Consider the following 12,435-nt stretch of genomic DNA (forward strand, 5'->3'; position numbering starts at 1 on the left):
CGCCCCTTCCTGTCTTCTCCTGTCATTTCGGGTCTCCCCCTCCCAAATCTCTTACTATCTCTTTTTTCCGTTAGTCCTGACGAAGGGTCTTGATCTCTTCCTATAGATGCTGCCTGGCCTGCTGCGTTCCACCAGCATTTTGTGAGTGTTGCCTGAATTTCCAGCATCTGCAGATTTTCTCGTGTTTGCGTTCCCAGCACTTTCTTGATTTATTTTATATTTCTAGCATCTAAATGTTTTTGTGGTTTTTTTTTAGTTTAACTTACTGATTCGGTGTCGATAGGCCAAATGGCCTAATTCTGCTCCTATGTCTTATGGTATGGTCTATTGTATCATTGAAAGTAACGTTGGGATATACCTTCCACCTAGTTCGTTTCTTTTTTTGTTCCATACTCTTCTCGCCTCTCTGTATTTGTCTACAACTTGTTACATCTGATGAAAGTGCGGAGACCTAAACGGTTTCCCCGCGGAGGCCCATACTAAATGTTTATTTTGTTTCAAGACTTCCACTGTACACCATGTCCAATGTGATATTTGCAGTCGGGAAGCAACATCAAAGGCCCGCCCCTGCCGCAGGGCGCCGCGGTTGCCACGGCGACGCGAGTGGGTGATGCAGGATGGGTAGTTGAACCCCAGGGCGGGAAAAATGGCGGCGTTTGCTGACGGCTGTCTCTTCGTTTGATTTGCTCGGTCACTCACTCCCAGTCGGTGCTTTTTGTTTGATGGTTTGCCTCGGACAGCGGATTCTGAGGGTGAGAGTTTTTTTTTGTTGTCCTCGGTTATCATGGACTTTCTCACACCAACATGCTCGGCTCTTCTTGGGATCTGAGTGGCCTTTCCAGGTAGCGACAGGAGCAGGCCACTCAGATGGCAGCTCTGTTCATCTCATCCTTTCTTGACCGAAACTTTGAAATCTGGAGGGAATTACTGAATGCCCCTTAGGTGCAGCTGTTCAAGTCGGGGTGTGGCTTGAATGTATGCAGTTGAAAAGGATTCACTGCGTCCGATTCACTGAGGTTTTAATCGTGGCATGTCAAACCAATAGCAGAATCGGATTTTATAAAAGCAAAAAGCCGCTTACGTTACGGGCCAAATTCAAATATATATGGTTCTTTTTTGCTTAAACGTCTGTGTGATCAGAGCTAGAAGATTCTTGTAGCCATAGTAATGTACTTCCTTGAGAATAAGTGACAGCATAATAAAATATTCTTTATAAAAGAATGCCACCATTCTCAGCGCAAATATAATTCATTTTACTTGCATGACATAATTCATTCCTTGAGTAAATAGCCTTCTGATTTTTAACTGAGTTCCAGTGTGCAGTGGCACTGGAGTTTTAAACTATGTCTTTAGCCTTGATGTCTTTTTGCAGTTGCTTCAATGGTCCTGCAGCTCAGAGACCCAGGCCTTGGAATGTACCAGTATACAGCGTTCACTGTCGCCTCCTTTTGGCTTAGGACATTGAAGTGTTAAGGGAGACCAAAGGGTCTTTTTCACTTGGTTTGGAATCTTAACATCCTTTTCCAGGCTAGAGCACAGTGCAGTAGGTGTTCACTGCATCCCTTTCTAGAATTTGTCAAATCTTCAAGCATATTGAGAACTCTGCCACAAATACAAATGCTGTTCATCTTGAATACCGAAGTGTAGGGCAAACATGATGTTCTGGAAAATGAATCTGGCAGTCTTCTCTAAAAGCTGCAATCTTCCATACCCCAAAGCTATTATGTGGAGATCACTGATTGATTGTCTTGTGGTCAAAGATGTTGTTCTGCACCAATATTACTATGATGAACAGATGTTAATAATGCATAGTCAACTGAATGAAGAGTGCCATGGTCAGATCACCCTCCCCCAGCATGGGTGACAGAGTGAGCCTCAACATTTTGCATTTGCATACTCACAGCTGGATGCAGCCATGAATAAATGTAGCCCATCAAGATAAGAAGACTATTTTTCCAGTCTTTCATTTTGAAGTCCAGATGAAGTGGCCCGCACCACCAGGCTCGGGAACAATGGTTACCCCTAATGATGACACACACACAAAATGCAGGAGGATCTGAGTAGGTCAGGCAGCATCTATGGAAAGGAATAAGCAGTGGACTTTTTGTGCTGAGACCCTTCATCAGAGCTGGAAAAAAAGTCAGTAAGAAGGTAGGGGGAGGGGAGGAAGAAGTAGAAGGTGATAGGTGAAACCCGGGGAGGGGGTGAAGTCAAGAGCTGGGAAGTTGGTGAAAGGGAGAGGAGGAATCTGATAGGAGAGGGTAGAAGACCATGGAAAAAAGGAAAGGAGGAGGAGCACCAGAAGGGGGTGATGGGTAGGGAAGGAAAAAAGTGAGGAACAAAACAAATGGGGAATGGTGGGGGTGGGGGCAATTACTGGAAATTCAAGAAATCAAGGTTCATGCTATCAGGTTGGAGGATACCCAGAGGGAATATAAGTTATTGCTGCTTTAACCTACTGTGGCATCATTGCAATAGAGGAGGCCATGAACTGACATGTTTAAATAGGAACATTCCTTTTTTTACTGGCAGACAGAGCTTAGGTGCTCAGCAAAGTGTCTCCCAATCTATGTCAGGTCTCACAGGAGGCCACACCGAGAGCATTGGATGCAGGGGATGACCCCAATAGACGTACAGTGAAGTGTTGCCTCACTTGGAAGCACTGTTTGGGGCACTAAATGATAGTGAGAGAGAGGTGTAGGGGCAGGTGTGGCACTTGCTCTGCTTGCAACGATTAGTACCAGGAGGGAGATCGGGGGGAAGGAGGCTTAAAGGGTGGTAGATGAGACAAGAGAAACCCAATTCCTGGTATTGGAGGATGAGGTGAGGGCTGATGTGGGTGAAATGGAAGAGATGCAAATGGGGGCACCGTTGATGGTGGAGGAAGGAAAGCCCCTTTCTTTGAAGGAGGATGTCTCATTGGTTCTGGAATGGAAAGTCTCATCCTGAGAGCAGATACTTCAGAGACAGAGGAACTGAGAGAAGGGGATGGCATTTTTACAAGTGGCAGGATGGGAAGAGGTATAGTTCAGGTAGCTGTGAGAATCAACACACATCAAAATTGCTGGTGAACGCAGCAGGCCAGGCAGCATCTCCAGGAAGAGGTACAGTCGACGTTTTGGGCCGAGACCCTTCGTTCCATATGAGTGCCTATGGCTATACCTTTGGTTTGAAGGAAGTGGGAGGAACTGAAGGAGAAATTATTGAGAGTGAGGACCACTTCTGCTACACAGAGGAGAGTGGTGGTGGAGTGGAACTAATTGGGTCTGTTGTCAAGAAAGAAATGGGAGCTGTAAGGCCCTCCTAATGAGGGATGGATGTGTCAAGAAAGAAGCGAAGAGCTACTCAACTGCCAGGCTTTTGAACCAGAGGAGGTTACTTCGCTCTCCCCAGCAATGAACTGATCTCATAATCTATGGACTCAATTGCAAGTTCACTTCATCTCATAAACAAGAGAAAATCTGCAGATGTTGGAAATCTGAGCAACACACACAAAATGCTGGAGGAACTCAACAGGCTGGGCAGCATCTATGGAAAAAAGTACAGTCGATGTTTTGGGCTGAAACCCTTCGGCAGTACCGCAGAAAAAAAGCTGAGGAATAGATTTAAAAGGCGGGGAGAGGGGAGCGAGAACCACCAGGTGATAGGTGAAACCTGGAGGGGAGGGATGAAGTAAAGAGCTGAGAAATTGATTGGTGAAAGAGACTGAATGCCATGAAAGAAAGAAAAAAGGGGAAGGAGCACCAGATGGAGATGATGGGCGGGCAAGGAGATAAGGTGAGAGAGGGAAAAGGGGATGGGAAACGGGGGGAGCGTTGGGGAGGCATTACTGTAAGTTTGAGAAATCGATGTTCATGTCATCAGGTTGGAGCCTACCCAAATGGAATATAAGGAGTTCCTCCTCCAACCTAAGTGGCCTCATCACCACATGGAGGACGCCATGGATGGACATACTGGAATGGGAAGTGGAATTAAAATGGGTGATCACTGGGAGATCCTACTTGTTCTGGCGGACGGAGTGTAGATGTTCGGTAGAAATGGGGGGTGCAGGGACTATTAGGTTGGTGGTGGATGGGAGATTCTCAGAGTCAATAAGTTTGGTGATGGTATGGGAGACAATGGCCCAGTTGTTCTTCAGTGGAGTCCTGTTCGATGGATAAGTAAGATAAGGTGTCTAAAGTTGGCTCTGGGCCTCAGCAAGGCAGAGTTCAGTACGCCAGACTACTACTGCACCTCCCTTGTCTGCGGGTTTGATGGTGAGGTTAGGATTAGTGCAGAGGGAACGGAGAACATCTCATATTCATCTTTTATTCCTTATTTATTTTTTTCTTCTTGTATCTGCACGGTTTGTTGTCTTTTGCACATTGGTTGTTTTTGTTGTGTGTGGGTTTTCATTTATTCTGTTGTGCTTCTTAGTGTTTATTGTGAATGCCCACAAGAAAATAAATCTTGGGGTAGTATGTGGTGACATATATGTTCTTTGATAATAAATATACTTTAAACTTTGACAGCTCCGGTGTTAGTTGCAACATGGCAGAGGGTAAGAACATATCTGCACCATTTACAACAGCTCTTGACGACTGGGTTTTTTTCTCTTGAGTTCAGACGATCGCATTCAAGGTTATTACTTAACTTTGGATATCTACTGCACATAGGTCTTGATTAATACCAAGATACTATTGAATGATATTCCTAGCACCTTCAGGCAATTAGATCTAATGATAAAGTAGACCAAGGATCTTTTGGACCAGTTGCCAAACAACTTAGGTGGCCATTAACTCAGGTAGGGATCATTTTGCTCATCAATCTGTAGCCTTACAGTGGAAGGTAGCAGTAAGTGGCAACAGCAATCATGTACAGAGAACCCACAGTTGCCTAGAATTGTCATCCCCCTTATACAGGCAGGTTTGCTGGAGCTGTTTGTGAGGATTTACACTAATGTGGCAGGGGATGGGAACGGGAGTGATAGGCAGTTGGTATACAAATAGATAGATACTTTATTGATTCCCAAAGGAAATTACAGTGTCACAGTCACATTAATAGTGCTAGATATACAAGTATTAGAAGAGGAGTAAGAAAGAATAAAATATAAGTTACCTCAAACAATCTAACAGGAGGGGGTCATCACTTTCCTGCCTATAGGTTGACTCATTAAAGAGCCTAATGGCTGAGGGTAAGAATGACTTCATATAGCGCTCTTTAGAGCAGTGCAGTTGTCTTAGTTTATTACTAGTACATGTAGTGTGTAGTGAAACTGAGGAAGGACAGGCAGATCATAGGGCAAAATTGCAGTCAGTGAGATGAGTTGAAGTGCAAATTTGAAAAGGATGATGAATACAGGCCTGAAGGTGTTATATTTGAATGTTCGAAGTAAATGGAATAAGGTAGGTGATTTGTAGCATAGTTAGAGATTGACAAGCATGATGTTTTGGGCATCACTGAGTCATGGCAGAAAGATTATAGTTGGGAGTTTAACATACAAGAATACGCATTGTATCAAAAGGACAGACAGGCAGGCAGAGGGGTTGGTAAAAAATGAAATCAAATCCTGAGAAAGAGGCGACATTGGATTGGAAGATATAGAATACTTGTGGGTAGAGTTAAAAGCTGCAAGGGTAAAAGGCTCTGGTAGGAGGCCAGGATGTGGGATAAAATTACAGCGGGAGATATGAAAGGCATGTAAAAAGGGTAATGTTATGATAGTCATGGGGGATTTCAGTCTGTAGGTAGATTGAGAAAATCAGGCTGGTGCTGGATCTCGAAAAGAATTTGTAGATTGCCTTTGAGATGGCTTTCTGGAGCAGCTTGTGGTTGAACCCACTAAGGGATCTGCATTGGGTGTCGTGCAATGAACCAGATCTGATTGGGGAACTTAAGGTAAAGCAACCTTTAGGAAACAGTGATCACAATGTGGGAGAATTCACCCTGCAGCTTGAGAGGGAGAAGAGAAAAAAAAAATCACTATTACAGTGGAGTTCAAGGAATTTTTAGAGGCATGAGAGAGGAGCTGGCTAACTTTGATTGGAAGGGGACACTAACAGGGATGATGTCAAAAGAAAAATATCTGGAGTTTCTGGGAGCAGGGTAGATGAAGTAGTATTCTAATGGGAGGATGAGGCAACCATGGCTGACAAGGGAAGTCAAAGACAGCATAAAAGCAAAAGGGAGAGCATATTATAGAGAAAAATCAGCAGAAAGTTGGAGGATTGGAAAGCTTTTATAAACCAACAAAATGCAACTAGGTAAGTCATAAAGATAGAAAAAATGAAATGAAGATAAGCTGGATAGTCATATAAAAGAGGATGTCAAAAGTTTTTTTTCAGATATGTGCTGCAGCTTTTGCAAAGCATCAAGATGGATAAGTCTCTGGGACCAGACAAGATTTGGGAGGCGAGGGAGGAGATTGCTGAGCCTCTGGAGATGATCTTTGCTTCATCAATAGGGATGGGAGAGGTTCTGGAGGATTGGAGGGTTGCAGATGTTGTTCCCTTATTCAAGAAAGGGAGTAGAAATAGCCCAGGAAATTATAGACCAATGAGTCTTACTTCTGTGGTTCACAAGATCACAAGACAAAGGAGCAGAAGTAGGCCATTCGGCCCATCAAATCTGCTATGCCATTCCACCATGAGCCAAACTATTCTCCCATCTAGTTCCAATTTCCAGCTTTTTCCCCATATCCCTTGATACCCTGACTAATTAGATACCTATCAATCTCCTCCTCAAACACCCTCAATGATTAGGCCTCCACAGCTGTATGTGGCAACGAATTCCATAAATCCATGACCCTCTGGCTAAAAAATTTTTCCTCATCTCTGTTTTAAGTGGGTACCCTCTAATTCTAAGACAGTGGCCTCTTGTCCTGGACTCACCCACCAAGGGAAACAGCCTTTCCACATCTACCCTGTCCAACCCTTTCAATATTGGAAATGTTTTTATGAGATCCTCTCTCATTCTTCTTTACTCTAATGAATACAGTTCAAGAGCCAACAAACGCTCCTCATATGTTAGCCGCTGCATTCCAGGAATCATCCTCGTAAATCTCTGAACTCTCTCCAACATCAGTACATCCCTTCTAAGATAGGGGGCCCAAAACTGCACACAGTATTCCAAAAGAGGTCTCACCAGTGCCCCATAGAGCCTCATCAACACCTCCTTACTCTTATACCTTATTCCTCTTGAAATGAATGCCAGCATAGCATTTGCTTTCCTTACTGCCGATCCAACCTGGTGGTTAACCTTTAGGGTATCCTGCACGAGGACCCCCAAGTCCCTTTGCGCTTCCGATATTCCATCTAAATAATAATCTGCCTGATCTTCCAAAATGTACAGCCGTATATTTCTCAACATTGTATCTCATCTGCCATTTCTTTGCCCACTCTCCTAAACTGACCAAGTCTCTCTGCAACACTTCCTGCTCCTCCACCTATCTTGGTGTCATCCGCAAACTTAGCCACAAAACCATTTAATCCATAATCTAAATCATCAATATACATTGTTAAAAGAAGCGGTCCCAACACCAACCCCTGCAGAACACCAGTAGTAACCGGCAACCAATCAGAATAGGATCCCTTTATTCCCACCCTTTGCTTTCTGCCTATCAGCCAATGCTCCACCCATTCCAATATCTTTCCTGTAATTCCATGGGCTCTCCTCGTATTAAGCAGCCTCTTATGCGGCACCTTATCGAAGGCCTTTTGAAAATCCAAATACACAACATCCACAGCCTCTCCCTTGTCAATCTTATTTGAGATTACCTCAAAAAATTCCAATAGGTTGGTGAGGTAGGATCTTCCCTTCATGAAACCATGCTGGCTTGGGCCTATCTTGTCATGCACCTCGAGGTATTTCATAACCTTGTCCTTGAGGATCGACTCCAATAACTTTCCAACTACCTATGTCAGACTAATAGGTCTGTAATTTCTTTTTGCTGCCTCCCTCCTTTCTTAAACAGCAGAACTACATTTGTGACCTTCCAGTCCTCCTGTACCATGCCAGAGTCTATTGATTCCTGGAAGATCATTTCCAATGCCTTCACAATCTCCAAAACCACCTCCCTCAGAACCCGTGGGTGCACCTCATCCGGTCCAGGAGACATATCTGTTCTTAATCCATTTAGCTTCCCAAGCACTTTCTCTCTAGTAATCTTGACTGTACCTAATTCTATTCCCTGAGACCTCTGGCTATCAGGTATGTTGCTAATGTCTTCCACTGTGAAGACCGATGCAAAATACTCATTCACTTCCTCTGCCATCTCTTTGTTACCCATTATAATTTCCCCAGCATCATTTTCAATCGGTCCTATATCACTCTTTTACTCTTCATATATTAAAAAAAACTCTTAGTATCCTTTTTTATGTTAATTGCCAACTTCCTTTCATAATTCATCTTTTCTTTCCTAATGACTTCCTTCGTTTCCTTCTGTAAGTTTTTAAAAGTCGTCCAGTCCTCAGTTTTCCCACTAATTTTTGTTTCCTTGTACACGGTCTCTTTTGCTTTTATCTTAGCCTTAACCTCTCTTGTTCACCACATTTGTGCCATTTTTCCATTCATGATTTTCTTTTTTCTTGAAATATATTTTTCCTGCACTTACTTCTTGTAGGAATTTCATCCAATTCTGCTCTACTGTCCCTCCATCTAGCTTACTTTTCTAATCGACTTGGGCCAGTTCATCTCTCATACTGCTGTAATTTCCTTTGTTCAACTGAAATATCGATACAACTGATGTCAGCTTCTCCTTTTCAAATTTGAAACTGAACTCAATGATATTATGATCACTACTTCCAAGGGGTTCCATTACCTCCAGCTCCCTAATCGCCTCAGGTTCATTACACAGCACCCAATCCAAAACAGCCGATCCCCTGGTGGGGTAATGGACAAGTTGCTCCAAAAAGCCATCCCGTAGGCATTCTACAAACTTCCTCTCCTGAGATCCAGTACCTTCCTGACTTTCCCAATCCACTTTCATATTAAAATCCCCCATAATTATCTTGACATTTTCCTTCTGACACGCTTTATCTATTTCCAGCTGTAACTTGTAATCCACATCCCGGCTGTTGTTTGGAGGCCTGTATATAACTGCTATTAGTGTCTTTTTACCCTTGCCATTTCTTAACTCGACCCATAAGGATTGCACCTCTTCTGATCCTGTGTCCTTTCTTTCTAGTGATTTGATATCATTGCTTACCATCAGGGTCACGCCTCCCCCTTTACCTTACCTTCCTATCTTTCCTATACACTGTGTATCCTTGGACATTCAGCTCCCAATCACATCCATCATCTAGCCATGACTCGGTGATGGCCACAATGTCATTTCTTTTAACCTGTAGCTGTAGAACAAGGTTATCCACTTTATTTCTAATGCTGTGTACATTTAAGTACAGTACATTTAGATCAGTAACTGTTACCGGATTTGCTATATTTCTTTCGCACAGCAAATTATCCTGCTTGTCACATGCCTGTCCTTCTTGCCATCTTTGCTGCACAGTATTTTTGACTTATTTTTATTTTCCTCTTCCTCGACCCGAACACCCTGGTTTCCTTCCCCCTGCCAACTTAGTTTAAACCCTCCCTAACAGATATATTGAACAATCCCATTGGTAAGTTGATGGAAAAGATCCTGAGAGGCAGGATTTATGAACATTTGGAGAGGCATAATATGAATAGGAATAGTCAGCATGGCTTTGTCAAAGGCAGGTTGTGCCTTATGAGCCTGATTGAATTTTTTGAGGATGTGACTAAATACATTGATGGTGGGAGAGCAGTAGATGTATATGGATTTCAGCAAGACATTTTATAAGGTACCCCATGCTTATTGAGAAAGTAAGGAGGCATGGGAGCCAAGGGGACATTGCTTTGTGGATCCAGAATTGGCTTGCCCACAGAAGGCAAAGAGTGGTTGTAGATGGGTCATATTCTGCATGGAGGTTGGTGACCAGTAGTTTGCCTCAGGGATCTGTTCTGGAACCCCTTCTCTTCGTGATTTTTATAAATGACCTTGATGAGGAAGTGGAGGGATGGGTTAGTAAATTTGCTGATGACACAAGGTTGAGGTTGTTGTGGATAGTGTGGAGGGCTGTCAGAGGTTATAGCGATAGGATGCAAAACTAGGCTGAGGAGTGGCAGATGGAGTTCAACCCAGGTGAGTGTGAAGTGGTAGGTCAAATATGATGGCTGAATATAGTATTAATGGTAAGACACTTGGAAGTGTGGAGGATCAGAAGGATCTTGGAGTCCAAGTCCATAGGACACTTGGAAAGCTGCTGCGCAGGTTGACTTTGTGGTTAAGAAGGTACAGTGCATTGGCCTTCATCAATCGTGGGATTAAGCTTAAGAGCTGAGAGATAATGTTACAGCTATATAGGACCCTGGTCAGACCCCACTTGGAGTACTGTGTTCAGTTCTGGTCATCTCACTGCAGGAGGGATATGGAAACTATGGAAAGGGTGAGGAGATTTACAAGGATGTGTAAACTTAAATTCGCTGGACAAATAACCACACCACATACAGTTCTTTACTTTATCCTTTCACCAGTTTATTTGTTCCAACTCAGCCGGCGAGAAGCTTGGAGCCAAGCATCAGGGAGACAGATATCTCTATATATCTATCTACCTCTATCTCTCCCCCTCTCTCCCCCCTCTCTCCCCCTCTCTCCCCCTCTCTCCCCCTCTCTCCCCCTCTCTCCCCCTCTCTCCCCCTCTCTCCCCCTCTCTCCCCCCCTCTCCCCCCTCTCTCCCCCTCTCTCCCTCTCTCCCCCCTCTCCCCCCCTCTCCCCCCTCTCCCCCCCTCCCCCCCTCCCCCCTCCCCCTCTCTCCCCCTCTCTCCCCCTCCTCTCTCCCCCTCCCCTCTCCCCCTCTCTCCCCCCTCCCCTCTCCCCTCTCTCTCCCCCTCTCTCCCCCCCTCTCTCCCCCCTCCCCTCTCCCCCTCTCTCCCCTCCCCTCCCCCTCCCCTCCCACTCTCCTCCCCCTCTCCTCTCCCCCCTCCTCCCTCTCTCTCTCCCCCCTCCCCCTCTCTCTCCCCCTCTCCCCCCTCTCCCCCTCTCCCCCTCCCCTCTCCCCCCTCTCCCCCTCTCCCCCTCTCCCCCTCCCCCCCTCCCCCTCCCCCTCCCCCCCTCTCCCCCCTCCCCCCCTCTCCCCCCTCTCCCCCTCTCTCCCCCCTCTCCCCCCCTCCCCCCCCTCTCCCCCTCCCCCCCTCTCCCCCCCTCTCCCCCCTCTCCCCCCTCTCCCCCCCTCCCCCCCCTCCCCCCCCCTCTCTCCCCCCTCTCCCCCCTCTCCCTCTCTCCCTCTCCCCCCCCCCCTCCCCCCCTCTCCCCCCTCTCTCCCCCCTCTCCCCCCTCCCCCCCTCTCTCCCCCTCTCTCCCCCTCTCTCCCCCTCTCTCCCCCTCTCTCCCCCTCTCTCTCCCCCTCTCTCCCCCTCTCTCCCCTCTCTCCCCCTCTCTCCCCCTCTCTCCCCCTCTCTCCCCCTCTCTCCCCCCTCTCCCCCCTCTCCCCTCTCTCTCCCCCTCTCTCCCCCTCTCTCCCCCTCTCTCCCCCCTCTCTCCCCCTCTCTCCCCCCTCTCCCCCCTCTCTCCCCCCCCCCCCCCCCCTCTCCCCCTCTCTCCCCCTCTCTCCTCCCCTCTCTCTCCCCCCTCTCTCTCTCTCCCCCCTCTCCCCCCCTCCCCCCGTGACGAATTTCTGTCTAACATGCAGAAACGTTACAATTTATAAAACTAGCGAAACAAAGAGAACTTAGAGAAACTGGTCTTCTCACCAGGTCTGTTGGAGCAAAACTTAATTACTTAGATAAGAGAGTCCACTGAATCAAAGTTTTAATTACAAATGAATGTTCCGTCCAATCCTTATCAGTTATTCTCTTTCTTTAGACAAAGGAGGGAACTTAGTTCAGCGATGCGAGACCATTGGGCATGGTGTGTGCGACCTGTGTGAATCCAGCCCCCATGTCGTTCTCAGGGGACAGCTGTGAGTCATTAATCTGAAGAAGCTGAAGGCAGATTCCTAGTGGAGGACAAACTTTGCACAGAGCACACACAAGCTGGCACTTGATTTTAACCCATTATTTACAGGAGTCTGAGAATCATTTCTTGTGTCACCCAATTCCCTTAAAACTTCATCAGATGTTGCCTGGATTGGGGAGCATGCCTTATGGGAATAGGTTGAGTGAACTCGGCCTTTTCTCCTTGGAGCGGCGGAGGATGAGAGGTGACCTGATAGGGGTGTATAAGATGATGAGAGGCATTGATTATGTGGCCATTCAGAGGCTTTTTCCCAGGGCTGAAATGGCTGAAACAAGAGGGCACAGTTTTAAGGTGCTTGGAAGCAGGTACAGAGGAGATGTCAGGGGTAAGTTTTTTATGCAGAGAGTGGTGAGTGCGCGGAATAGGCTGCCAGCGATTCTGGTGGAGGCGGATACAATAAGGGCTTATAAGAGACTCCTGGGTAG

At 46.2% G+C, this 12,435-nt stretch overlaps 1 protein-coding gene across 4 annotated transcripts in view; it reads left to right on the top strand.

Moving 5' to 3' along the window:
- The first annotated feature begins 626 nt into the window (after positions 1–626).
- Positions 627–12,435, top strand: part of sfi1 (SFI1 centrin binding protein) — a 269,555-nt gene continuing 257,746 nt past the window's right edge. For all 4 annotated transcript variants that reach the window (XR_010015925.1, XM_063031824.1, XM_063031825.1 and 1 more), the window contains exon 1: positions 627–752. The gene's annotated coding sequence lies outside the window, so the exon portion shown is untranslated. The remainder of the gene's footprint in view (positions 753–12,435) is intronic.

Source organism: Mobula hypostoma, chromosome 23 (assembly GCF_963921235.1).
Source record: "Mobula hypostoma chromosome 23, sMobHyp1.1, whole genome shotgun sequence".
NCBI lineage: Eukaryota > Metazoa > Chordata > Chondrichthyes > Myliobatiformes > Myliobatidae > Mobula > Mobula hypostoma.